Source organism: Coturnix japonica, chromosome 6, assembly GCF_001577835.2.
Source record: "Coturnix japonica isolate 7356 chromosome 6, Coturnix japonica 2.1, whole genome shotgun sequence".
Lineage (NCBI taxonomy): Eukaryota > Metazoa > Chordata > Aves > Galliformes > Phasianidae > Coturnix > Coturnix japonica.
In genome coordinates, this window is record NC_029521.1 from 25,320,478 (window position 1) to 25,348,144 (window position 27,667).

The window sequence follows — 27,667 nt, forward strand, 5'->3', positions numbered from 1 at the left end:
ACCAGCAGGGCAATTATCTGTAAATAAAGTCGCTCCTCTGAATTTCTCTACATTTAGTCATCACTTGTATATGTCTTTTTTTATTTAAGAAAATCTATTTCATCAATAGGCTGAATAGGCTCCCTGTCCCCATGTCCCCTGTCGAGCACACATGCAACAGTGTCCTCTATCATCCTCTAGTACTCATTCATTCACAGTCACAAGCAGCAAATCAAGTCTTCCTACTTAAGCATTTCTCATAAAGGTAAGGTTCAACTCTACTACTCTAAGGTTAGTTACTTATAATTAAAAATATGTCAGAGTGTAGAGGAGAATTCCTGTGAGTAGTACTGAAATAGCTGGGCTGCAGATGCTACAGTTCCGCTAGGACCCAAGATCAGAACTTAACCCAAAGTTTAGAAATCCCCATATGGGAGAGCAAGACAAGCCTTAGTAGCATTCTGAACAAAAGGCCTTTTGATGACCACCGGTCCTGTTATGTGAGTTAGAGATTAATTTTTGACAAACATAAATCCCTTATGGGCATCAAAACTTCAGTTCCTGTGTCTTTAACACTCTTTCTAATCAAGAGACAGTTAGTAGTGTCAACAAGTAGAAAGGTTGTGGGTCATTTGTTTTCATTATACTAAAAAAATTGTATCAAACCAACATAAGAAAAATGTGTTTCTTTCATCATGTAGTTTCCTTGTAAGCAGTCTACTTCTTAATAGATCTTGCCTATGAATTTGTTTCATTTTCAACCAAATATCTAAAAAACAATAGTGATGTGACTAGATAATTTAACTCTAATGTCATCGATATTGTTCCTAACTGTACCTGTATAACATTTGGCAGCTGCTTTCCCGCTTTAAAATCAGCATTTTTCCTTTGTCAATTTGGTGCTGTGTGAAGATAAGAAGCTAAGAAAAAGTAAGTATAAAGAAAAGCTTAGGCTTCAGAAAAGTTGGATGGTTGGATGTTATTAGAGGTGGATGCTATCTGAGAAGAGGTCTCTTAAAAATAAAAGAGTGTTATTCTGTGTTCTGGGTTTTGTGTAGGGCAAAATATCAGAAGTACTGCAACAGAAATGTTAGACTTTAATGAAAGTGCTGGGAAGCTCTGACTGACACTTGTAAGATTATTGCAGATATGCCAGACTCTTACAGTCACTGCCAGTCAGCCTGTGACCTGCTCAGATGCTAAGCAGAGTAATGAACACAACTGAACATCCATCCTTGAGATGAAGACAGTAAATTCAGGAGTGGGATGTAATCTAGTGGGTGAATGTGGTATTTCTGTACTTCTCAAATAAAATTGAGCAATATAATCTGACTACAAGTAAGATCTATGCCCCTATTCCCACAATAGCAGATGAACACACAAAGGCTTTTTATGGCTAGTACACTTAGTTGGACTATTCTAAAATCTTTACATCAATCAACAGGCAAGTGTGTCCTTTAGCTGTACGTGGTGAATACTCTAAGGCAGGGTACTGGGTCTACTGTACAATATTTGTAGTCTCCATGTCTGCTTCAATAAAACTTACTGTATGTCCCTTTAACAAAGAGAGCACTGGAGCGTTTAAATTACTTGGTGTTCATTATACAAAAGCAGTAATAGGACTCCCAATATCAACCTGGTTACAGTGCTCTTGCATGCTTTCCCTTACTCCTCTCCCTGCACCTTTCCACTGCTGAGTCTGACTCAGCGTAATGCATCTGCTGTGAGGCACGGTGTGAGCACAGAGAGCAGTAGTGTCTGGAAATTCAGTCACACGAACTAAGTGAATAATGTCACTTTCCTTTGCAGTATTATGACATCTTGTGAAAAAATAATCAAAGGCTCTTCCTGCAGCAGCTCTTAAAGAAAGATGACAATAGGCAAATGTCCCATTGCAGAAAGTGCTGGAGTCAAAGCAGGGCCCTAGAGCAGGACAATTATTTCAATTATCTGTAATTCATGATGAAAAACAGCAGCAGCTTTCAGGAAATATGCATGAGTCTGGCAATTGCTTGATCAGTTATGACAGTCACTGCCAAATATCACGTCCCATTGGGTTTTTCAAGGGAAAGGCCTGGAACAGGTGGATTATTTTAGTTACCTATGCAGCATCACAGGAGTGCACTGTGGCTCTCCAGAGATCAAATAGGCCACCAACTGCTTGATTAAGTATGACATCACTGGCAAATATCATGAGGCTGTAAGAAATCACGGTAGAGACAGAAAGAGAGTGCATAGAGCAGATGGATTGTTTCAATTATTTGGGCCCCTTGATGAATAAGAACTTCAACTGCCATCAGCAGATCCCGTGGCAGGCAAGCAATAACTGCATTGCTATGACATCACTTTAAGATCTGATATGGCTTAAGTATTTCAACAGCTGCAAAGCTTAGATTTGTCTCAGCACTGACTTGACCCACAGCTAGCTTTAGTGCTGAGAACTGAGCACTGAGGAAATTGTTTGTGAATGCTTCCAAACACTTCATGGTATTTCAGTTTTTCACCACTGCAGAGAAAACACTGAACGAGCACCGGGTTCATTCCCTGACAATAATGTTCTTGTATTGCATTTTTCAGGAGGAGTCAGCAGGGAGAGCTAAGATCTGCTTACCATCTGGTGCCAGGACAGACCACAATATCTTAGATCTGTTCATAAATCTGGGAAGGCCTGAGCATCCAGAAAATGATCCTTAATTATAGGATATGTGAGATTCAAAATATGATAGGCAGGCATGAAAGTTTTACCTAATAGGTTGCTCCCATTTTGCCTTCAGTCAGTCATCTGCAGCCTGTTGGTAATCTGCCTTATTTTTTTTTTATTTTACACATGTTGTGAAGACAAAGCAAGTTTGATATTACCTTCTATAAGAAGGTACACGATAACTTGTATCACTGTTATCACTGTCTCCTTTCAGATAAAATTATGTATTGACTAGAGTACAGAAATCTAGTTTATACACACAAAAAAGCTAAAGAATAGAGGATACTTCAAAGAATTAGTAAACTTTGAAGCCCAGAGATTTGTACAAGCCAAATCCCATCCAAGTCTTATCAGATTTAAAGTCAGATCTGCTTTCGTCAAGCCTTGAAGGCAGAAGAGGGTCAATAGGAAACTTCTCTTTGAGCCATATATGTCCTGTTAACATCTTTCAAAAAAAGTTAATGTTATAGAGGATTTGATTTTTGCCCTTTGTTGTCTTTAAATTCACCTCAGCACAGAACTGATACAGTAATATTTCCTTGAAGTAATTGACCCAGTTATGGGAGCATAGGCAATGGCAGGGAAGCGTCATTTCTGTTGGAAAACAAACAATAAACTCTTTGTAATCATTATAATCCTTTGTGCTCTTAAGCTGAAAAAAACAGAACCATAAAGGAATCAAGGAGATGATTAAGATGTGTTTATTCAAGAAAACATGAAACAGAAATTAAAAATTTTCTGAAAGCTGAGTTACAAAACAGCAAAAAAACATAACCCTTTTCCTTCCGAATCATGTCTCTTAAGATCAGTTAAGGAGGGTATTGATTACATTCGATTTCATGAAAAAGTAATCCTCATTAGTATCCTTTGCCTGATCTGTCCATTTCCCATAATGGGGGCCACCACTTCTAAAGCAAGATCAAGAAACAGCATTTGGGATGAAGAGCTATCTCAGACTGAGGAGGAAAGCTGAGCTGCTCCTGTGTCGTAATGAAATAATTAGAATTGGCAGCCCTGCTTGCAGGGAAGGACTCACATGGTGTTTTTCTTTCTAAGTGATGCTGAAGATTCACTTCCTTATAGTTTTTCTTTGCTGTACTGTTAGAGTGAGGCAAGATTGCCCCCTTGTTCTAGAAATAGTTCATCTAAATCAGGTGTTTGGCAGGATGGTGAAATAGCAGGTGGGAAGGGGTGGGAGGCTGAGAGCCTCCAGAGCTGAGAGACTGGGGAGGTGGAAATAGTTTAAGGTGATGCAGAAGGAGAAGGATGAAGACTAAAATTGATGGGACTCATGGAGAAGAGTATGACCTGCAGGGAGAGGCTACCTGAAGAATAAAAGAAAATAAGGAATTTGGACCAACGGAAGAAAGAAATGAGTGTCTAGCTCAGGGAAGTTTGGGGAGAAGGCGATGAAATGAGCAAAGAAATAATTGGAAGACTTTATTTAGAGAAACATGGAATGGAAAACAATTTAAGCAATCTAGGTTTAGAATACTGATGGGTGTATGAAATGCTTTTTGGGTGTGTGTGAAATCACCAACTGCAATTGCAGTTTTTTCTTCATGCTGTAAATTCTCAGGTTCTGTAACTGTCTTATTTCATCACAGAGGAAAGGGTGCTTGTATCTTGTTTGGCAAGGCAACTTGAGTGGATACAGGAATCTCTTCATATTATGTATTTTTATGTTCAAAATCTTTTGTAGCACTGTAGCATATATGTAGGGTCATATTTCATAATTTTTAGCACATAAAAAAATACTAGCTGTGCACTTTTCAAACAATGCTGCCAGCACACTGGAAATATTGTGGTCATTTGTGTGGCTTTCCAAAAAGTCTTTCATCTTGGAGGGTATGGAGGGCTGAAACTCTGACCAAAACCCAGAATTTTAGAAGTGGTTCAGTGTGCTGTGGCTTTAATTGAAATAAGTCATTTACCATTTCGCACCTTTGATACAATGCTCTCATACAGTGGTCCTAAAGATAAAGCCATTGAAGATTGTATTTGAAGGAATGAAGATAGTTTTTATCGGTGTTCTTTTAGGATCGACCACAAGGACTGAATAATGCTCCCAAAGAAATACATTTGGATGAAGATGACTGAACATGCAGATCCAAAGGCCCTTTTAGGATGCGATGAACCTTTGGCCTTGGATGAAGAACATTCATGGATGAAAGAGCTCCAGCTGAAAGACAAAGTCTTTGCCTTTTCCCTTGAGACTTGCAGAGATGTGAAAGAGATAAAGGAAACAAAGATTTGCAGCTGAATTCTTGCAGGGTGCTGTTCTAGTGGCTGACAGGCACCCAGCCAGCCTGCCTCATTACTGTGGAATGTCACATGCTTACACCCCTTACTGTTCTCCCACAAATCCCTAAAACTCTCACATGCATTTTGACTATTTTTTCTGCTTTCTATTTGCAAATGACAATTAATTGCATAGTTTCTCTATCAAAATTGGTTCTTCTAGGACTCAAGAATATAACGTGTATCTAAGAAAGTAAATGCAGAAAATACATACTGTACTCGGTTCATAAACTTATCATACTTGTACTAGCAATTGAGGAGGTAATTAAATAATAATCTTGTTTTTCTCTAATGGCTTGTCTAAACTGAAAATACCAATAGTTCATTGAGTCAATGAACTGACATTCACAACGTGGTCAGATATAGCTACCTGGTCATTTGAATGGATTTTCTGCTCTAATATATTTAACTATGTTAAGCTGATATGAAGACATCTAGGGACTTTGTAAATTTCCTTACTAGATATTCAGTATACTTGAAACTTGGTTATACATTTGACTGTTTCACTTTTCAAAGTGTCCTTATTTTCACTTTTTACTATAAAATGCAGCTGTTATATACAGTTTTTGTTTAGATTCTTATGTATGACTTGATTTCATTAGCAGTGTTTGTTAGAGTTGACCTACAAAGTATGTCTGATACCTAACGCATTACTACCTAATGGATTTTCATAGTTGAGAGCATGTCTGAAAATAAAGGCTACACAGAGAAATCCTGTACCAAAATTGAAGAGCTTTACTCTGCCCACATCAGTCCCTGCAGAGGGAGACCTAATTGCTGTCAGTATCGTAGAAGAAGATAGGATTCTATAATGCTGCTTGTATATCAACTCCCATGCTATAGTGCCTTTTGTGTTAGATAGGAATGTGTATCATGTTGGAATTCAGGCACCTATGGTATTTCTGCTCTGAAGTGTAGCCACCAGACTGACTTTTGAAGGGGCAGACCTGAATAGTAGCAGCTGTTCTAACAAACCACCACCACCACCAAGGCATTTGCCTGCAGGAGCCTGTTGGAATGTGCACGTACACAAAGAAAGCTGAGACTAAACTTTAAGATATGTAGATACTGGACAACTAAACTTTATTGTTTACTCCTGAACATTGATGTCCTGATGCTGTTTTGTTACTTCCCTGTAAGGGAAACTGTTGATCACAGCCTGAACCTCTGATTAACCATCTGAGGCAAGCAACGAGTCAGCTGTGGGAGCACAGGTGAAGATAATTCAGCTGTGCTCCCAGAAGGGTTGGAGCTTAACTCCACCTCTCATTTAAGGCTGACCTCAACCCCATTTTAGGGCTGACCTCCACTAAGGTCGTGTCTCTTTCTGGAGATTGTGGTGAGCATCAACACTGGTGAGCATCCATACTAAATGAAAGCCTCAGCATTGGTGAGTCTTTTCTTAGATACCCTCTGGCAATCCGTTTACTCTGTAATTACCACTTTAAACTTGTATTATTCTGACTATATGTTCCCTAATAAAAGAAACCTTTGTAAATGCTTTGATATTGAATAATGTTTATGGTGAATGTTTATAGTATTTTTCCAAGAGGAGACAAGAGGCAAAATACATGGCTGTGTCTTAGCCTAAGCAATGCATTTCTACAGTTGTGTATGGGCTGGGCTTGACAAGTGACCATATACAAAACCGTGGGTTGACTTAATAGCACTCTGAATTGATTTTCCCACTTTCCCTTTGCCACTGAGATTCATCAGCATTGCCAGTTTTACTTGTTTCTCTCATATCACATTGTGTGTTTGTGTTGTTGCACTGTCCTCAGCAAGAATGGATTTACATCTGTTTCAGGGTCAGCTGTAATGACAGAGCCATTTTGTTTTCCTTGTGTCTGTTCTGGGCATTTTGCTGAAGGTATAAAACAGCACTCTGGTCTAGATGCGTATGTTTTTGATCCAGCTTCATGCTTATGTTTGAGATGTCATGTTCTGTCAAAGGTCTGTTGCTGAGTATAAATGTGAATAATAATCAGGATTAGATCAAAAGTTATTTCCTTTTTCTTGTGTTTTCCAGATATTCCTGAAACACATTTTTTTATTTATTTTTTTCCCCCTGGTGTTAAGCATTAGTATAACAGAAATGTTAAGTCATAGCTTGAAGCAGTGATTGAACACCTGATGGAAGGCAGGGCCAACCCAGGGAAGCTCAGGTGCATGCAATGTACCTGAGTAACTGGAAGGGCTGGAGCCAGGACCCACCCCTTCCCAGACCTCGTTTAAGGGTATTTTTGAGCAAACACTTGCTGTAGCCTGGAACCTTGCAGTTCTTGCTGCGATGATAAATTGTCAGTTTTTTTGGTTTTTTTTCCTTTTGTCTGGGAAATCATTGTGTTCATCTGTTTGGTTGCTGATTGAAGTTCACCATGCTTATCTGTGAATCTATGTTAGGACAGTGAAAGAGCTTTAGAGGTGTAATTCGTTGTTTTAAAGCTGTATTATGGGGAACGATTTGCCTTTGTATGCGTGCAAATAAGTTTTTCAATTATCCAGACTAGGTGTATATCAAAACAGGAAGGATGTGCGGAGTCTTAACTTTGGTTGGGTCCTAATTTTTTATCTTTGGTGCAGGAGTAGTGGGGGCACTGGTAAGGGCTCTTCCTTTGTCTTTGAATCTGACCCAGAGTGCTTGACCTTGAAGATTCTTTTGCCATAGCATTTGAGGTGGAAGAATTCAATTTTATTTTTGAGGCAATACACAAACATCTCTTGTTTAAAAACATTGAGTCAGTCTTAAATTCATATGGGGGCTTTCTTTTAACTTCTGTTTTATTCTGTTTCATTTTCTTTGTCATAGAGGCTGACAGACACTGCACACAGAGTAGATGCTTGGTATTGGGGATTCATTTATCATGGAGACAAAACATAACAAGATCCCGAGGCTGAAAGTCAGAGAATTTGATCAGGAAAGATGATGCACATTTTAAAAAGCCAAAGTATTTTATTATTGGAATGCATCATTCAGGGAATATGATAGATTTTCCATTAGTGGAAGTCTTTGATCAAAACTGCTTATCTTTCTAAAGGAAGAGCTGCCTCAAGAGCATGCAGCTTAGCCTGATGCAAGAGTTATTGACTGAGGGATTTTGTCCTTTTTTAATGCAGAATGAGTCAGATAGGGGTACCATACTACCACAAATAGCAGCAGTTATTATAGGAACCAAGATTAAACTTTCACCACAGAGGTGATGCTAAAAGAAAAAAATATGAATGGAGCATAATGGGGCTCCTCCTTGTGCTGCTAGTATCAGAGAATGTGTATGATGCATTCTAGAGATCAGTTCATGCAGTTATAAGGTTACCAATAATATTAGTGATGCCTGTTGAGGCAGATGGGCACTTTCCTGCAGGCAGGTGACTATCAGGAAAAAATTGCAGCAACTTTTAGCTTCATAGACCAAAACTACAACAACATCACAACCTCACTGAGTTCACATCCACTGCTTGATGTACATAAAAAAAAAACATTCAGCAAGGGTCTCTGAATGTCAGTAGGAGTCATTTTTCTACATGGAGGAATCCAGTGACACACCTTTGCTTCATTTCATACTCATTCCCCATTAGATGCCATTTTGTTAGACTGCACCTCTGCTGCCGTCTGTCATGTGGCAGTAACATGGAGCGGAATATTGGTGGGAAGGTTCAACCTCTACTTTCATTGCTGTACCTTTTGTGGACAGCTTCATATCTTCTAGACAGTTTACATAGATTACAACTTTTTTAGTTGTTTTTTGCTTGTCCACAGGTTGTGCAGGGGGCTTTTTGTGCTTTCTGTAGTAATTCCTTGTCATGTATGTGGGCAAGCTGTGTCTCCCAGATCTTACTCATCTGCTTTTTCCTTGATTTGGTTGCTGTGCAGAGGCAGCTGAACTGGAGAACTTTAGTGCTCAGATTTCCCATAGAGATAGCAGACAGTTATGCTTCAGTGAGAAGTTCCCTACAGTACAAGAAGTAACAAGCTTGGTATCACATAGGTCTTGCCTTTATCCTATTTAATGATTTAACATGTCTTTAGAAATGTAGTAGCTATTAATTATATTTGAAATAATTGTTCTTCAATTCTACATATTTTCTTACTCAGAACCTTTTAAAAAAAAGAAAAACAAAAAAAACTTTGTCGTATATGTTTTGTAAAAACCCATAACTGCAAATATAGCTGTATTTAGACTTATAAGTGCCATACTTCTGATAGGTGAAGCTGTACAGCATTCCTGCTTCTGATAGGTGGAATCATTATGGTTTGCCATTTACTATTGCAATAAGATGTAGGAGAAAGGAAAGAGTGAGGGGGAAAAAAATCTACAAAGAACAGTTTTCCTTTGGATGTTGAAGAATGGTTTTCTTTTGCCATAGTAGCAGTTTGAGAACCTCATAGTGTCTACTTGCTCCTAGATATTTCCTGCAGGGAAAGTATGAACTGTAAAGCAATGTCGACACTGATACCAAGCATGGTAGTTCTGCCCGTTTTGTTGTCTTTTTGTTCTGTTCCAGCATGCCCGTAGCATGTCCTGGGATGCTCTGAAGTCAAATTTCTTTGTGTTGTATGAGACCGAGCTGCAGTTCTGAAGATAACTGTGATTGTGCCTTGTCTGTGTTCTGCTTTGTAACAAGCCATATGATCTCCTCATTATGAGAAATGTCACATTTTGGTACTTTCGCCTTTGTATGATCCTTTATATACTGTTGCTCTTCAATAGTGCTTCTAAAGACTATGTGCTTCAGAGCCAAACACCTTGATTATTTCATGCTTCTACTTTCAAACAAGGGTGAAATATAATTTTTTAAAAGAGCTGGACAAAGGCTGGAATCCTGTGATCTGTTTATTCATCTTAGTACTTGTTGCTATCCAGAAACCTTGTATGAGGCATTCAAGGGCATTCTGAAGTTAAACATGCAAATCTGGAGGAAGTCCTACATCCCCAGGAATTCTACCTTGTTTCTCCTGAAGTTTCTATCAAACTCAGCTTTTGCTCTCTCAGTTTCATCACTGATTTTGAATATTCTGAGGTGAGATGACAAGGGAAGACTTTGTCTTATTTTATGATTTAACTTTTATGTGATACTTGCATAGTTGAGATTGAATAAATGTGAATATCTGGAAAGGAATGAAGTGGTTTTTAATAGCCACAAATTCATAGATTTTATCCAGAGAACATTGTCAGCAAAGTTTTCTGTTCACACTGAAATCAACATATTTCCATGATCTTATTTTTTTCTTCCTTTTTCTCTCTCACCTCCCTTTCCTATTCCCCAGACTTCATTGCCTCGTCACAAGTTATTCACTTTGAATAAGTAGCCATAAGAAGAGAAGGAGACAGAAGTGATAGTCAGGTGATAAGCTTCGTTTTGTACCAAGTCATACAATTTAGTTTTCAGATAACAACAACAAAAAGCCAAACCCAAAACACAATGTAGGTTGTCAAAAAGCTGGCACTCTAAATACCAGAAAATATTAACATCTATTGTCAGGAAAAATAAAAAGTATGAATCACTCTGTCTCTATGACACATTTCAAAACTGCTATACACAGCACAAATTATAGTGTGTTTGATGGTATCAGAGATAATAGCCCTTGAGAGTTTGTCTCGAGCGCCCAGCTTTCCTACTAAAAGGGTTCAATTGTCTTGGCTTACAGTATAGTGCTTTAGAGAAAAGATGAAGGTTCTCTGAGGTCATCTTTGCTAAAAAATAAAAGCTGAGCCAGAATTATTGTTAATAACTTCACTTAAAGGAAAACAGCTTTGTGTGTTGTGCATTACATTTTTACTGCTAAACATATGATATCTACCTGTAAAAAGGGGGGGGATCTATTTCCTTAGTGTCTTACAGCATGTTTCCACAGTGTGATCTTTTTTTACTGGTGATGTGCTACACAGTCTTACCTTTTAATGAATTTCTGTTTTCAGATTCCTCATAAGCATATCAGGAGTATCCCTGTGCTTGGCAGTCAAGTGGGTCCTAAACAGAGGAGTCAGAAATATATTCCAGCCTTTCTTTAAATAAAAGATTCACTTGTCTGAAAAGCTTAGGATGAATTGCCCTCCTTTAGAAATACCACTGTATTCAATTTTTATTTGTATTTCTTTTTTGCATTGCCCTTAGCTGATGGCTTCCTGTGCTGAAAGGGTATATGGAAGCAGCTTTACTGAGAACTGTAGGAAATGGCAGTCTTCCACTAGGTGGGCACTGGTAGCCAGCATCTTGTTTCATTTCCACGGAGAGCAGTAAGAGGTGACAAGTACTCTGACTAGTATGGTTCTTCATGGAAATTCTGGAACAAAGCGGGGGAGGGGGGGTTGGTAGTCTTGTGTTATTTGAGTTACTTTAAAGAAAGCATAATTGAAATAAGTGCAAGGTAAAAATTTCACTCATACTAGAAGGAAAGGCACTCTGATATTGGTCATGTAATTATTTGATTTCTTATTCTTGTGGAAAGATAGATTAATTTTTGCTTTTAATGCTGGTATTTACTTTAATTGCAGAGGTGTGCGTCCTGCCTCCATAACAGAGTGTTTGAAAGAAGGGCCCCTGTGGAGGGGATTGTTGGGTAAGGGGTGGTTACAAATTCCATGTGGTTATTGAAACTGAAATGGAGCAGATACCGAGAGAGAGAGAGAAGGGTGTAGAATATCTTAAGATGTACTTGTTAATATATTGATCTAATTGGATTTTAAAAAAAAAAAAAGTAATTGTAAGTTAGAGAGAACTTAAATACTTATAGATTGCCTGACATATGGTATGCGTCTTTGAAGAGAAAAAAGACATTCTTAAAGTGTTTTTTAAGCAGGCCTGTCTTAAGCGTCTCTGGGGTTAACTGTAGTGCTAAAATAATATAAGCAGAAGTCTTAATTACGTTTTGTTCAGGTTGTGCTCATGATTACAATGTCTCAGTTGCCTCTAGCAGTTCATTAAGGGATGCTAATACTATGCAACTTATCCTTTGTTCTCTTGACCCTGCCCATCTAAAGCAACTGAAAAGTATGGCAAGTTGCTGATTCTGTTGAGTTCTCCTCTTGACCAGCTGGACTGTGTCCCTTAAGTCAAGGAGTTAAGTAACCTCCTTATGCCATTAGACACAGATCTGCAAAGGGCTCAGCTGAGTGTACAGTTACAGCAAATCCTTTTCCCTTAAGCTAGTCAACCCGAAGACATTTGCTATGGACATGATGAAAGTGGAATGGGATGTAATACAATTCTTTTCTTTCTCTGATGTGATCTTAGTTGTGTTCAGTAAGTTCTACTTGGGCTCTTTTCTCCTATGAAAGAACAGAAGATGAAGCTTAGCTAAAGTCCAATGATGGTAAAAGGGTAAATAATGTTCTTTTGAGGTTTGAAGATGCATGTGGGTACGATGATGCAGTGTGGTAGAATGACTTCCCAAGTGGAGTGACATAAGCGGGTAAAGGCAGGTAAATAGGTTGGAAATACAGAATTTGGATCAAATAGTATTAAAAGAACACATCTTGTCTATATAGGTATAATTTCCACCATGATTTTATGGTTGGTTTTGGTTGTGTTTTGTTTTGTTTTTGGTTTTTTTTTGTTTTTTTGGTTTTTTTTTTTTGTTTGTTTGTTTTTACTACTTTTCTTCCACACTGAAATTACTGCTGGAGATACCATTCAGTCTGCCACTGGCATCAGTGCTCCTCAGTATTTTGTCTGTTTGGGTCAATCTGTGTGTCATGAAAATATAGTTTTTAGAGTTGTAAGCACAAATGTTTAGTAAGAACATTTCAGAGGATAGCTTTTGCTGTCAGAAATTGTGTTTGTGCAAACTGCTGATGACATAAGCAGCATCTTGGGTAACATAGCCCGAAAATGAAGCTGCTAAGAAATCTTCAAATTAAATGCAGTTGTGTCCAGGAGGAAGTCATTTGTATTAGAAATTGTACAGTAGCTTACTGCGCAGGCTTGGCAGCCTACACTCCTTTTGTTCTCTGTTATGTTAACATTATTATTTGGGAACCAGAGTCAAACACTTATGTTGGGTAACAGTTATGAGTACTTGACATAATGTCAGTAAAATGTGTTGTTTTCTTTATATAATTAGAATTTTGACAGGAAAGAGAGGAAGAGGCACAAAATGAGAAATTAGTTATTTCCTGTGCCTCTGTCATTGCCTGCATTAGACTTCACCGATGCATTTTGCATGATCTCATGGCAGCCCTTCACAGCAGCCTGATCTCTGCCAGGTTAAAGGCAGGATGAGTGAAAATAAGGAGCAATGAGAGAGAAATGTTGCAGGTTGGAATAGTAAAGCTTTTACATTTTCAAAGTTGCAAGAAGTCTGGTTTCTTGTGAAGTCTGCTGGTAAATGTTATTTGGGTAATTACATTAATAGTAGAAAATATACCTAGAAAAAAATTAATTGTTGCTTAAGTATCATCAATATTCACTTCTGAGTTTTATTTTAAAGCTCTGTTGTTTGTGGTTGGTGGTTGTTGTTTGGTTTTGCTTATGCATTTTGCATCTGTAAGCTTTATATATTTTTTTTATTTTTTTTTTTAACTTTCAAGTAGAAAGTGAGGCAAATTAGCAGGTTTTTGCACCATAGGTAGAACAAAAGATATGCACAGCTCTATGGAAACCTCACAAAGATTTCCTGAAAATTCATAGCATCATACTAACATCAGCACAGAATCCAACAGATGTAACTGACAGCTCTATAATTTCACTTTCCAGCATAATATTCTTGGATCCTCATAGAAATGCAAAATGAATTCTTGCTAACAAATGTACAGTGTTGTAGGTATTTACATTTTCCTTACTAATGAACTTAAAAGTTGACAGAAAGAGGATCAAATCACATATAGTCTCGCTAAATGTCACCAAAAAAAGGAAAATTATTATTATAAATCAAATCTGTCCATTTCAAGTTGTATTCTGTAACATTCAATTTGTTTTCTCTGAATTAGTCATGTGAAAGGCACTGGAAAATGGGTGTTAAAGTCATTCTTATCCTGCAAGAAGTGTATTAAAACTCACTGATATTTTGTGATAGCATCATAAAGAGAAGAAAATAATTGTATCTTGTCAGATAGGAATACCTTATAGTTTAACCAAAAAGCAAACATAATCTTATTTCTTTGAGATGTTTACAAGCTGTCAAAAATTAAGTCATAGGAGAATAATTCTAGTTCATAAATAAGTACATAAGATCAGATAAATAAATTGATACGATTCCATGAATTCATATAGAGCGCTTCTGTTCTCTTTCTTGGCCTGTTCTCTCTTCCCTTTTAGGGTTGTTCTTCCATTGGCTGAATGTTTAGCGAGAGGAATATATAAAATGTAGGATTTATGAGAGCCTCTGACATTTATGGTATTTTTGATTAACACTTTTATTAGACTTGTCTGAAAAATAATTCATTATTTCAGTTTTTCTTTGTAGTTCTCTAAAAAGCAGCCACAATCATCAAATAGATCATGGCATGTAATAAAAGCCATACAGCCAGTAGTAGAACATACTGTCATATAACCATTAAGACTGTTCTAGGAGCCAAAATGTTGGAACTAAAAGTATTTTTAATGACTTGAAATTGCTTGAAGTGCTTTCTGAGAGTAGAAGGGTGCTGATTTATTTATCTAGTGTACTTAGCTAAATTAATTTGGATAGAACTACTTTGGTTTTAATCCTCTTACAGTGAAATTTATGTTAATATTTTTAGATGGTGCATCATTTTCTCTGAAGGGTAGAGTTGAATGATACTGGTCTGAGCATTGTCATTAAGTAAGAAAACGTGAATAAACTAGCCAAAAAAAGCATTAAGGACTGCAATCTTACCTGAACAATAGTCATAATTTTTAAAAGTGTCCTTGCAAGAAATGCAACATTTCAGTATTATTTTCTCTTTTTCTGTTCAATTAATCATTTAGAATGACTAAAGTCAGCAGTGCGAGTGCATCAGCAGGCATTTAAGCAATAGTTTAAGTTCTATATGCTTAAATTTATTGTTCCATATTTCTTTTCTCTTTTGTGGCTTTTTTGTTTTTCTTTTTTTGCACTGAGTCCTTCAGGCATCCAAGAGTGACCAGCTCTGAGCTGTTGCCTGTCCCTGTTCCACAGCCTGATGAAGGTGGAGGCTTCTGCTCTGTCCTACTTGCTGTTTGTTACGGTTTCATATTCTAAAATTGATTTTTTTTTCACTTCTACATTGTTATAAAAATTACTGAGTGGAAGTGTGTTAACCTGAATGTTGTAGGTGTAATGAGAAAGATAAAGGACTTGATGTTACTGACAATAGTCTACTAGGTGGAAACAGACTGCTCAGCTGGGTTTATCTCCTTGATATCACTTTTTTTTTTTTTTTAATTTTCTTCCTTATTTTACATTTCATGTTGTCTTGTATGTGAATCTTGGTACCTTAGTGTCCGTGCTTCTTCCTCATTAACTGCGATGGTGATAAAGTTTGTTGTTATCACTGAGGGCAGCTTGTACCAAGACCTTTTCCTGTAATACCTTGTAGCTCACACAGACTAACTTTGCTCAGTACTCTGACTTCTTTTCTCGCCTCTTTCTGAACATATTCATTAGTTGGATCCTTGCTGCAATCACTGTAGCGCCTGAATGTCTTCCATGAACGTCTTTTCCTCCACAGATAGATTGACCTGTTGGTCAATAAAGGCTTTGCTGTGTACATCTTATTGTTCTCTTAGGTCTGACTCTAGTAAAACAGAGCAATCCCCTGATTTCGAAATAAGTCTGAAAGGTTATTTTTCCTTGTTTCTATTGACTCTTGATTACAGATTACCCACTGCCAAGCTGCAACACGTTCTTTTGGCAAAAATCATTGTATTTTGCAGCCCAGCTTAGGTTGTTTGTTCTCAGAGTCTCTGGGCACTAGGGAAACTATGCAAGTCTTACAGAAATTGTTAACAAAAAAAGCCTGCTCCTGTTGTTGAGTGTCACTTTTACCATTCATTGATCATGGTCTAGAAAGTCCAGACAGAAATATACCCCTGTGATGATATATACATATGTAGAGTATTTAGGTAATATAAACAGAATGGTCTGAGAGCAAGAAATTCCCATCACTGTGATATTTATCAATCTAATGTTTGTTTCCCCTTATTTTTCCCCACCTGTATAATGTTTAAATAAAAAAATAAAATCTGGTGGTGGGGGAGGGAAATGTTTAAAGTATATCTTTATCTTATCGAAGATGGGAGAACTGTGTTTTTTTTTCTATGAATCACGTGAATAAATTTCTGAACATTTAACTGGAAGGATAGAAATTAAAGGCTTAAAGCTTTTTTCAGAGAACTTAAAATAATATTTGTTCAAACAGTGTGGAATGCTTTGTATCTTCTATTTGGAAACTCTTGTTTTCTTAAAGTTTAACTGCAGAGTGACAAAACATCAATGAACGGTGTTGTGGAAGATGTTAGTGATTTCTACAAAAGTCTGCTGGAATGTGTTAACTTTCAGTTTCTGTGTCTTCTGTTTGAGTGTTTTCCAGGCCAATAAAAACCTTCCGTTATCATCTCGCTCCTAACTGAAGGTTATTATGGCAGGTTGTGCTCAATTGTTTCCTCCTACATTCGTGCACTGTGCAAACTCTGCTGGAACAGCAGTACCCAGGAACCTGCTTCTAAGTGCAGAAAAGGAGGTGAACACCACAGAGGTGTGTGAGAGTTATTTGACTTCTGCTTTTCTTCATTAGAAAAGATTTATTTATTATTTAAGTCCTGCTTATACAAAATTTCACTCACAAGCCTGTTCATTTTCTGCTCTCTAGGAAAATAAATATTGCCTGGATAAAATACAGGTATTTAATATCACTGTTGAACTAGAAAACAGAGTCCAGGAACAGCTGTCAGGCAAACAAGACAAAAGAAATAGCAATCTTCATGCTAAAATCTAGTTGTAAACAACTATTTGACTAGTGTGACTAACACAGAAGGTTAGTTTGGGATAAATTAGCCCCTGGGCTGCACGCTAGCAAAGCAATACTTAGTTTAAAGTTAACCGCTGGATGGTTACTATAGTGGCTTACGGTATTTTAAGCCTTCAGGATCAGACCCTATCAACTGCACCTTTAACCTGAACACATTCTTGTAACTCCCCCCCAACTGCCTGAGCAGCCCACCGAATGAGTCAGTCAAAATCCTGCTCTTAAAACAAGGTGTATGGATTCAGATAGGTGATTTTTAATGGGACTGGAATAGAATGTAGTATAGTCTAAAACTAATATGTTGAGTCTTGGTTTTTTTTGTGTGTGAGAAAAATAATTTACAGTAATTTTTGCAGCAGTGTGCCCTCAGTACATGTGATGTGACACACGTTGCAGGCGGGACTTTCCTTTGGCCTTTGTGCTAGTATTTCAGCACTTTGATTAAAAAGATTTTCACAAGTATGCTAAGAACCTCAGACACTCGGCAGCTTTGAGACCAGAAAAGAAAACTGAGGCTCAGGTGCAGTAGAGTGAATGCATCTGTAAAATTAATCAGGGCTGATGACTTGACTTCTGTATTGTTTGTGATATTCAGTATGTCCTTTCATCATTATAAGAGATGCACCATAAAAGAGAGCAGCAACCAAGATACTGCTGGGACTGGCACAGACCGCCTGGAGCTGTGTAAGCTCTATTCCAAGAGGTGACTAAGGCCAGGTTGGATCAGGCCCTGGGCAGCTGATCTGGTGCCTGGTCTATGTAGGTTGGCAACCATGCATGCAGTTGGGGCTTAGTAACTAAAAGATATTTGAGGTTCCTTCCAACCTGAGCCATTCTTTTATTCCATCTTTCTATTTGTTAAAGAAGTTGGGATGCAAGCAGTTGTGTGACTTTTGTTTTATTAGGAGCGATCTCTTATTTCTCTTTTTTTTCACTTCTTGCTTTAAGCTCAGCTCCTGTTGGTTCAGACCCATGCATGTTTCTGCCTCTGAGGTTGGCAGCCTGGGCCCTGCTCCTGCAGGATTAGTCTGCCAAAGCACTGGTTCTTTGTTATTGCAGAAATTGGCAGATGGAGGTGCTAATAGCTAGAGACAAGGTTGGAGACAGGATTCTGCTTACTTCAGGAAAAAACCCTATAGCTGAAGCCCAAGCTGACAGCCCCTTTTGAACAGGAAAATGTTTGAGTCACCCAAGTGGCTTCTGTCACTTCAGGGGTAAATGTGGGGAGTTTGCCTGGCCTCTGTGTTAAATTTTCTTGCTGGTAATTTTGTGCCTCTTTGTCACCATGAGGAATATGAGGAATTTTCTCCTTTCTCTGCAAACACCTTTCATTTCCCTTTTTGAAACGTAAGCTCCAGCTTCTGAAGGTGCATCATGACAAACATTACTTGATGCTTCACTTTCTATGAACATAGTGAACTCATGGCAAATACTGTGTTTAGAGTATGAAGAGCACGTACTCCTAACCAGAAGCAAATGTCAGTCTATTTCTGATAAGCAATTTCCTTTAATCCTTCATAAAACCCAGAGTACAGGGACAATTCTTTCTATTGCTTTTCATCGAGAGGCTCCCATCCATTAAGCTGTATGAAGGAAGAAGGGATTCAGTTCCTATGTAGGATAAGTACTGATTTGCTTTTGAGTATTCTCAGTAATGTATGTGTATGCAGATAAAATTCATTGCGATATCCTACTTAAGCTTTCATTTATGGCATTTATTCTAGCTTTTAAACTTGCAATAAGTTTTCAGTGTATTCAATGCCATTCAGAATTTAAAAGATATTTGACATATGTTGAACCAGTTATTGCCTTCAATTCAAAAATCGCTTTAATGATAACCTGTTAAGTTCTAGAAAAGGTTCACTATGAACAGACTTATTATAACCAGAGTTTATGTGCATTTTTTCCTGGCATGCTACCTGCACACTTAACAGTCAACTGCAACTATAAATTATCTTGTACAATCTTACAGGATATCAGGAACACTTAAAAATGTCCCTCATTAGAGTATTTTGAGCTTTACTATTTATTATCAACTAGCTGTAATACATTATCAACTAAAAAGGCCACGCACCTTCTTGTTTAATTACTTGTAGGAAAAAAAATCTGCATATAGGAGTAGAGAACAATTATACAGTAAGCAGCTTCTTCATGACTGTAGTGTAACTTACTTAGTTTTATTGCATTATTATACTTGCATGTTATAACTTGTGATTTATGCAGGTGTCTTTCAAAAGAAATGGTCAACAACTGTTTTAATGTGGGATTTTTTTGTTTGGTTTTTTTTTGGGTGTTTTTTTTGTTTGTTTGTTTGTTTTTTAATTTGGGGGTTATGAGAAATTCCTTGAAAGGAGGAAAAATGCCTGTCAAAGTCAAAACTTTGTCAACGTGTCAAAAGGCACTGTGCTTTGTTTAACTCTGTATTTTTAGTATCCAGAGTTACTGAACCAGACTTTGCTTAATTAATAACTATAGGATGTGAGGCAGTTCCAGTGCTGCTTTTTCTATTAGCTTGCAATTTCCTTTAGGAAATGAGAAAACTGGGGGAGGGGGAGGCATGGCTGCTGAGAATAAATGGGGTACCACTGTACGTTGCCAAATTCATTTGAATAAGTTAACAAACATGGATTCTAAATTGAGTAAGTTTAATTCCATAACTCTTACAACACAGTCTGTAGGAAGAGCAAACAAGAATTGTTGAGAGAAATGTGGTGTGAGATTAGGGAAATCAAGAGAACATTTCATAAGATTTGTTAAAATAGAACTCCAATTCTAAATTCCAATTGGTAGTTTGTCACTATCAAGTCTGTGTTTATGTAAGATATATTTCAAATTTGCTTTTTTCGGTGTAATCTCCCTTGTTTCCATTGGATTTGTATTGTATCCCTGAAACCTGTATCTACAACCCTGAATGTTAAGGAGTTCTTAAGTGTCAGTCTTGTCTTTGAGAAGTTAATTTTGTTTGCCGCTGAAAAAATCTGCCATGCAAGTATAAATTGCTGAAGCCTGTGGCTATTTTGTCCACTGACATCTTTTTAACTATTAAGATAGAACTTGGTTTAACATTTCTTAACAATTTTCTTCTTTCTGAAGAGCAGATAATCTTGTCATACACTTTTAAAACTAGATTACGAAAAGAAATTGATGTTACTTAAGTGAGCAAAAGTCAAATAAATTATTAAGTCAGTATAGTTATGTTCTGAATCTGTATTTTAAATGCTCAGGTTCCAGGAGGCTATAATTTATATGTGCATCTGTAGTTAAGCCACAGAAACATACAATCATAGTTGGGTTAGAAGGGACTTTTAAAGGTTGTCTGGTCCAAATTCCCTGAAATGAACAGGAACAGATACAGCTGCATCAGGACTGACCTTGGGTGATAATCTTTAATATCAAAGTTTTATCATTTATGCTGGTATCAGTTTATAGCATACATCTTCTTGTTTGTTTTTAGTTTGGTGCGTGTGTAAGCACATCTGAAATTATTTCTTGTCCTTTTCTAACATGTGCTGCTGAGTTCATTTGAGTGTGTCTTGTTATTAAGCATCTTTATTAAAGTCACCTTTTAATTTCCTGAGTTAATTAAAAGATTTTTTTTTTGCTATTTTCACAATCTCCCTGGTTGTGTGACAGTTAGTACCCTTTATTCATTTGATTTCTTGTAATTTATCACCCTGTCAGTGGAGCTGTTGAACCTATTACTTTGTATTTAAAAATTAGCAATGAGTGACTGAAACAAGTGATCATAGAATTATTCAGGTTGGGAAAAAACCTCAAAGATCATCAAGTACAACCTCAGCCTAACCATAGTACCTTAATTCTAATAATCCTCTGCTAAATCTTAGCTCTGAGCATCATGTCCAAAAGGCTCTTAAACACATCCAGGGATGGTGACTCAACCACCTCCCCGGGGAGCCTATTCCAGTGTTTAACTACCCTTTCTGTAAAGAAGTGTTTCCTAACGTCCAACCTAAACTTACCTCAGTGCAACTTGAGGCCATTTCCCCTCATTCTGTCACCAGTGGGAAGAGACCTGCCCCATTCTCACTGCAAGCACCTTTCAGATACTGGAAGAAAGCAATAAGATCTTCCCTCAGCCTCCTTTTTCCCAGTCTAAACAGCTGCAGCTCCTTCATCCTCTCCTCCTAGGTCTGATTTTTCAAGCCGTTCATAAGCCTCATTGCCCTTTTGTAGACCTGCTCCAGTACCTCCATGTCCTTTTGGTACTGAGATGTTGTAATAATAGTTAGCATGTATTTGTAAGTGGTATGAAAGTATTACCTTAAATTCATGCTGAACACAGGTATTGAATGTATAGCAACATCTCATCCTGTCAGTCTTTGTCAAGGAAGTAGTATAATGAAAGGTATCAGGTTAGATAAAATTTTGCTTAATATCAAACATGTAACTAGTGCAGAATTGGTTGTTGTTTTGTTGATGTTGGTTTTGATTTTTGGTTACTTTTTTTTTTTTTTCCAGCATTATAAATTTAGTCAAAACTAGGAGAACAGAACCCCCTGAGTTATTTTTGTGCCAAATTTACTATTGGCTAATTATCTGCAGAGTCAATATATACCCATATGCATGCACAGCTGAATGAGAAGCCAAAAATTGACTACATCCAGTTTTGATGTGAAGTTTTAATAAATCTGACACATGGGTGAGATTTAGGTAATCATCAAATGTCTCTCCGTAGAGACACAGATTTCAGCAGAGCCTAAGTAATAACTGAACTCATAGCACTAAATGAAGACTGCTTCTCTGTGTTGGTGATACCTGAAATATTCAGAACAGCTTCTGATCCAAAAGGAGAAGTTCAGTGAGTTGATATAACCTTCAGGGCAAAACAGCAGAGAAATGTGGGCAAGGACATTTTGTAGCTTATGCATCTAAATTATGATAGTGTCCGAAGCATTAGGAAAGCATGGTAGATCTCATTCTTCCAGCAGTGGTCTCCTATCCCTTAAGTAAATTCCTCAATTAGTGTACTATAAAGTAGTAACATTTAGGTGCTCTATCCCACTTAGAATTAAATATTCATCAACAGTTAATGTCTGACCATCACCAGGTGTTATGGCAGACACCAAGGCTACTTCAATTTCTTTTCCTAAAACAAACTGAGGACCATTATCCATATTTCTTCCTTTCATGGAAGTACTTGCATGATCGTTTGATCTTGCTTCTGTCTTCTTTCTTAATCCGTTCTCAAGTCAAAGAATTTTTAAATAGGAATGCCTACTTTACTAGCCACAGCATGAGCCTATGATCATATTCTTGCATATGAAAATTAACTGAAAGATAAGCTGTATGATTATTTTGCTGCAATAGGTACCAGCAAGAAACTGAATGTAAAGGCAGGATGTCTACATGCAAAATAAATGTCTTTCAGAATTTTCATACCTTCAAGTCTTTCTTAAGAGTAGCCACAAACAATGTAATAGGCGTATCTTGAACCTGGAAAGCAGTTCAACATGGGCTTACTCATCTTGGTAAAATATTTAGAAGTAGAGTGAGATGCCTGAAGTTTGTATGACAGAAGATATGTTGAACTAGTTTAAACACACACTGTATACTAGTGACTACAAGTTCTATTTCTGTTATATACAAATTTATTATCATTCATTTGATTTAGTTTTATCACAGGGCTGTTCTTCTATTGAACCAACTTTATACAGGCATTTCTCTTTCTTCTCATTCCTGTGGAAAAACATGTTGGCTGGAGAGGGAATCTCTTGAAATGTCATTTATTTATTTCTGAATTGACTCAGAACTGAGTGTGTCACTTTCATAAGAGAAGACAGAAAATTTCTTTCTGAATTTCTGAGTAAATTAATTCTTGAATCTTACTGGATAAATGAAGACAAGTCACCATTTTCTCATAGGCTGTCATGGTGGTAAAATGTCAAGTGATTAAATGGTCTTCCACTCAATGCTGTGAATACAGTTTGATCATTTGTTTCCATTTAGGAAGCTGGAATTAGGCCATAAGTAGCTGCATCAGTTCATTCTGTTTTTCCTTGGCCAAATACAAATTGCATGCCTGCAGTTTTTAAAGTGAGCTTATTGCCAAATATTTGATTTTAGTATTGATTAAGAATAATCTTAAATATATATCCTTAAGATTTATAAACTATGTCCTATGGAGAAACTTAAAAATCTGTAGGTAGATTAGAGACTTTGAATCGACACTTAAAATTTGTTTTATTTGGTATTTAATATACTGAAACCCCTTCTTTATTAAAATAACAATGTTTGATTTATTGCTGAATGTTGCAAAGCAAATACTTAACTCTGAATATATTTATAAAGCCTTGCAAGTTTGTGTCCCCAATAATTACATGTAACAAAGTCATTGATGGTTACTCATAAAATCATAGGATAGATTGGGTTAAAAAGGGACCTTAAAAGCCATGAAGCTCCAACCTCTTTGTCATAGGCAAAGAAACCTCCCAGTAGGCTGCCAAGACATAATCTTTAGCATTTTGGGGATGGGAATTCCTTAACTTCTCTGGAAGCTCTGGAGCACCATAGCTATGGAACCTTGGCACTGTCAAAAAAGAAAACAGAACTAGAAATATGTGCTGTAAAAATCTTGTTATGTATTAAATACAAATTGGAAAATACGACTAGTTCCTGCCAGATGAGATTATGAACTCAGAAAATTTTACAGTCTATTTTTGCAGTTGATTTGCTGGAAGCTAAGACGTTGGTTTTCAATCTGAAGTATGCAAAAACTGGTACAAGAGGAAAAAATTTCACATCTTTTCTAAATAACTTCTTTTTCTAACATGCATAAAGAATTTACTGTGTAATTAATGATGTCAGCGTTATGCCTTCTTCAGCTTGACTTGCATAAGCTCTGACATTCAGGAATAATGTGGCCTTCCTAAAGTGATATTCATTGAATGTTTTCATCTCATATGTCTGTGAGCAAGAGTTTGGGAGGACTGCATTACTCATAAATATGAGCAATGTGTGAGTTCTATAGATCACACAAAACAATCATCAATAAAAAGCTCTGTGGATCACATTGCCATACATTATGCATATGACACATGTTTCACACAGGGGGAAAAAAAAGAGTATTTAAAATCTCTGATATGGGTCAAGTTCTCTTCTTTATAGATTATAAAGCCCAATTCCTTCATTTGTACCAATGAAATCTGAAGTCCAGAGGCAGGTGCTGTTTCTCAGAGGCGAAACTGTGAATTTTGCAGTTCAGTTATCTAAGGTTTTATTTTCTAGCTCTTAGGTTCATAAGGTAGCACACTGAACCGATGCTAATAAAATACCAAGTGTATATTTCATAGCTCTTAGGTGAATTCCAGATCTTAAGAACTGAGAAGTGTCTTTGGCATTTTGCATTAATTATTTGCAGAGTTAAACTAGGTCTCCAATGAGTGTTAATTTAAGTCTGTAACAAGAGTATGGTAGTGTGCAGTGGGCTACCTATGGCATAATGCGGTATACTGCATTATATAGCTGCATATGAATTTGATCAATTACACGTATACGGTAATTCAATGATAGAAGAGCATGGCAGATCTAAGAATCCTGGTAACAAGCTTACACATGATGCTTCTTTTGAAGAATGTGGAAAATTGAAAAGAGACAATCTCATGTTATACAATCTGTTGTAAACAATATGAAGTGAATATGCTGTAACAAAACTGGATTTTGAGGAAGATCACTGACTTGCAGAAGCATAGAGCTGTGGAATGGAGGGTGAAAATCCTTAGGGAAGGTCTCTGGTTTGTAGCTCTGTTTTTCCCCTTTATGTATTTTCTTTTTCCAGCCTTAGTGATTAAAAGTTAATTTTATTTATTTTCTTTTCAACTCCTAATGATCTTTCTTAACTACTAATGACTTTGTAGTAGGGCTCTAATTACATACAAGTGTTGTCCAGATAACTGTTTTAACAATTGGAGAATAAATAACGTGCTGAACTATAAGAGTCACAGGATCCCTTGATGATATGTTGATGGAAAGCATAAAACAGTATCATGTTTTGATTTAGAGACATAATTTCAGTGAATTCACACTCTAAATTCACATCTGCCAAACTAAATGATTTCTGTCCTGTTTTCTGCTCACGACATGCTATTTAAAAGCCTATTTTTGTGTCACTGATCCAGTATTTGTATTCATCACACAAAAAAATGCTGTTGTGGATTAACAGGAATGGAGGTAATATCTGTAGTTTTCATAGCTATATTGAGGTACTGAACAAAGCTGAAACCCCTTGATCTGCTCCTGTGCAGTAAAAATGAGTAATCCAAACTGACACATCAGAAAGTTATCTGCTTGCAAGAACAGAGTACGTTTCCTTTTGTGCTATGAGTTGCTCTTCAGCATGGACAACAACTTATTCATGAGAAAGAGACAGAGATTACGAGTAGCCCATAAGAAAAAAGTTAACAATTGTGCGTCCAGTCTGTCATGGTGCACATGCGTTCCCATAGACAGTGTGCTAGGAGTAGGGTATATATTTAAGGCAGTGGATATTTACCTATTACTTTCTGCACGTGTTATAATAATAATAAAATAAGATCTCTGGGTTGCATTGGCACAGTCTCCAGGAGGTGGTGAGAGACAAGATTTATTAGGGAAGTTACTTACCATACTTGGAGCTGTTCAGAAACTCTTGTTGCTTCCAGGTATAGAAAAAGGCGTGGAGTATAATTAGGTAAAGAGCACCTTTGGTAACAACATTAAAGGAAAGTAGTTGATAAACGTATTGTTTAGGAACTATAGGAAATATGAAATAATTTTGATGTTCTGGAACATCACAATCCTTGCAAATGCTGAGAAGGATGTGTCTTTCTTTTGGTGGCCGTGGTGGGGATATAAGTTTCTGTCTGGGGAATTAACTTTGCCTGTAAAGACTTTCTATTATTTTAGTTTTAGGAAAGTACTAACTTCAGTATCCTCCTGTATTGTAGTTATGGAATACATGACTTAGTATTGGTGAAGAGCCAGGCTCTTTATGGGAGCAAAAGGCACCTACTATTCTGTTGTTTTCTCGTAGTAGCAATGCCATTGACTTAATTAGAGAGAATCCAATGATCTACAATCTGGATTGTGAGTCACTTGTCTTTTTCCAATTACTCTCTGAATATTGAGAGAAGTCAAATATTTACAGCAGGGCTGAGGAGAGAGCAGAAGGCCCTTACCAGCTCACTGGCAGTAAGTGGCTGAACCATGTTACTGAACAACGGTTTGTTTACAGATGGTTAATTAGGGACCTAGCTGAATCTTTTAAAAGGACAGACAGATGCAAATTGATTAACATCTCTATCATCTGCGAGAGCAGTCGTTAATGAGAAACTCTTACAAAAAAGAAGGGATATATCCAATTAACATCTTCAGCTTGCTCAGCAGTTCACTGAAAATTAGGAAACTTTCTGAAGACCAAAACCAAAAGAAAATGGAGGAAAATCACCAAATAATGACGAGGCATTTAATATAGACATAAGAAAAATGTTTAAAATACATAGAGTATTTTAAAATGTAACAGATAAAACCCAATATTACAAAGATTGAATGGATGAAATGTTAATCCCCTAAATAAATTAGTTAAGTGAATGTTCAGACACTTCCCATCACTGAAGGTTACATGAAGGTTTTTTTTTTTTTCCTTGAATGAAGAAACCGATTCATCTGTATTCCAAGTTGCATTACTTATGGTAAATTCATAGAAGTTTGAATAAGGACAAAATCAATTGGAATGTGAAGGGCAAAGATTACTTGAACAAAGAATGCTAGCTGATAAACAGACCAAAAAGATAGTGTTTGGAATTGCAAATTTCAACGGTAGGTGATTTTGCAGAAACAAGGACTTTACAAGTCACAACTGGAAGTCATCCAGAAATGTCACAACAGAAGAATCAGAGACAAGGGAACTGGAGAGAGCAGAAACCATTCTGGCAATTTATGACCAAAGAGTAGTAAAAGATGTCTATGAAATACTTCAAAATATTTATGGTTCTGGAACCTTTTAGTGCAACACATTTCAACAGGTGTTTGGGGATTTGATATAATGTTTTCTCTGGATCTGAGGAGATTTTTGAGAGGATTTCATTTTTCAGGTCTTTAAAATTTTGATTTTACTTGCATTTTTGCTTGAGCATAGCATTTCTGAGATTTATGATGTCACTAAATGATGACCCGTATTTCTGTGTGTAGTATGTCCACAGGTACACATAATTACAGGGGTTTTTTGTTTTACATTGTGCAACCGCTCCACAGGGGGAAGTGGTGAAAGAGTCATCACATCATAGTATCATAGTCTTGTGCGGGTTGGAAGGGACCTTAGAGATCATCGAGTCCAACCCCCTGGAATTCGAGCCTCCTGTGTAGCAGAGTCAGTCAGATATGTTGTAGTCAGCTGTTACAGTCCTTTGAGTGCTCCTGTCCAGAGGAGCTGACTTTCTCAGGCTGTGTTAGGAGGTAAAATTCATTCTTCTTGTCCTCAGAAATCACAAACATACAAAATCTACTAAGATGTTTTCACTATAGCAGGTAGACAACTGAACCTTCAACCTCCGTGTAACCACGGCACGTACCAACAGCTTTTTCCTCAATGGATGTTTGTTGGGATATTTGCTATCCAGTAATTGCATTCCTTGCATTCAGTCTCATGTAGTCAGTTCTAACCAGTAGCTCTGCCTTCATAAAGCATGCTTGCAGTGATCTTGCTTTGTCATCTGTTTCCAAAACTTCCTTTTGCCATGCTTTCCTTAAACTTCAAATGATTTATGGGTTGTTTTTATTTTTATCA

At 37.1% G+C, this 27,667-nt stretch overlaps 1 protein-coding gene across 6 annotated transcripts in view; it reads left to right on the top strand.

The window, feature by feature from the left end:
* Positions 1 to 27,667, top strand: part of ATRNL1 (attractin like 1) — a 396,494-nt gene that overhangs the window by 305,367 nt on the left and 63,460 nt on the right. For 2 of the 6 annotated variants that reach the window (XR_004307736.1, XR_004307738.1), the window contains one exon: positions 4,721 to 6,371. The exons of the other annotated variants lie outside the window; for them this stretch is intronic. The gene's annotated coding sequence lies outside the window, so the exon portion shown is untranslated. The remainder of the gene's footprint in view (positions 1 to 4,720; positions 6,372 to 27,667) is intronic. 6 annotated transcript variants of the gene reach the window in all.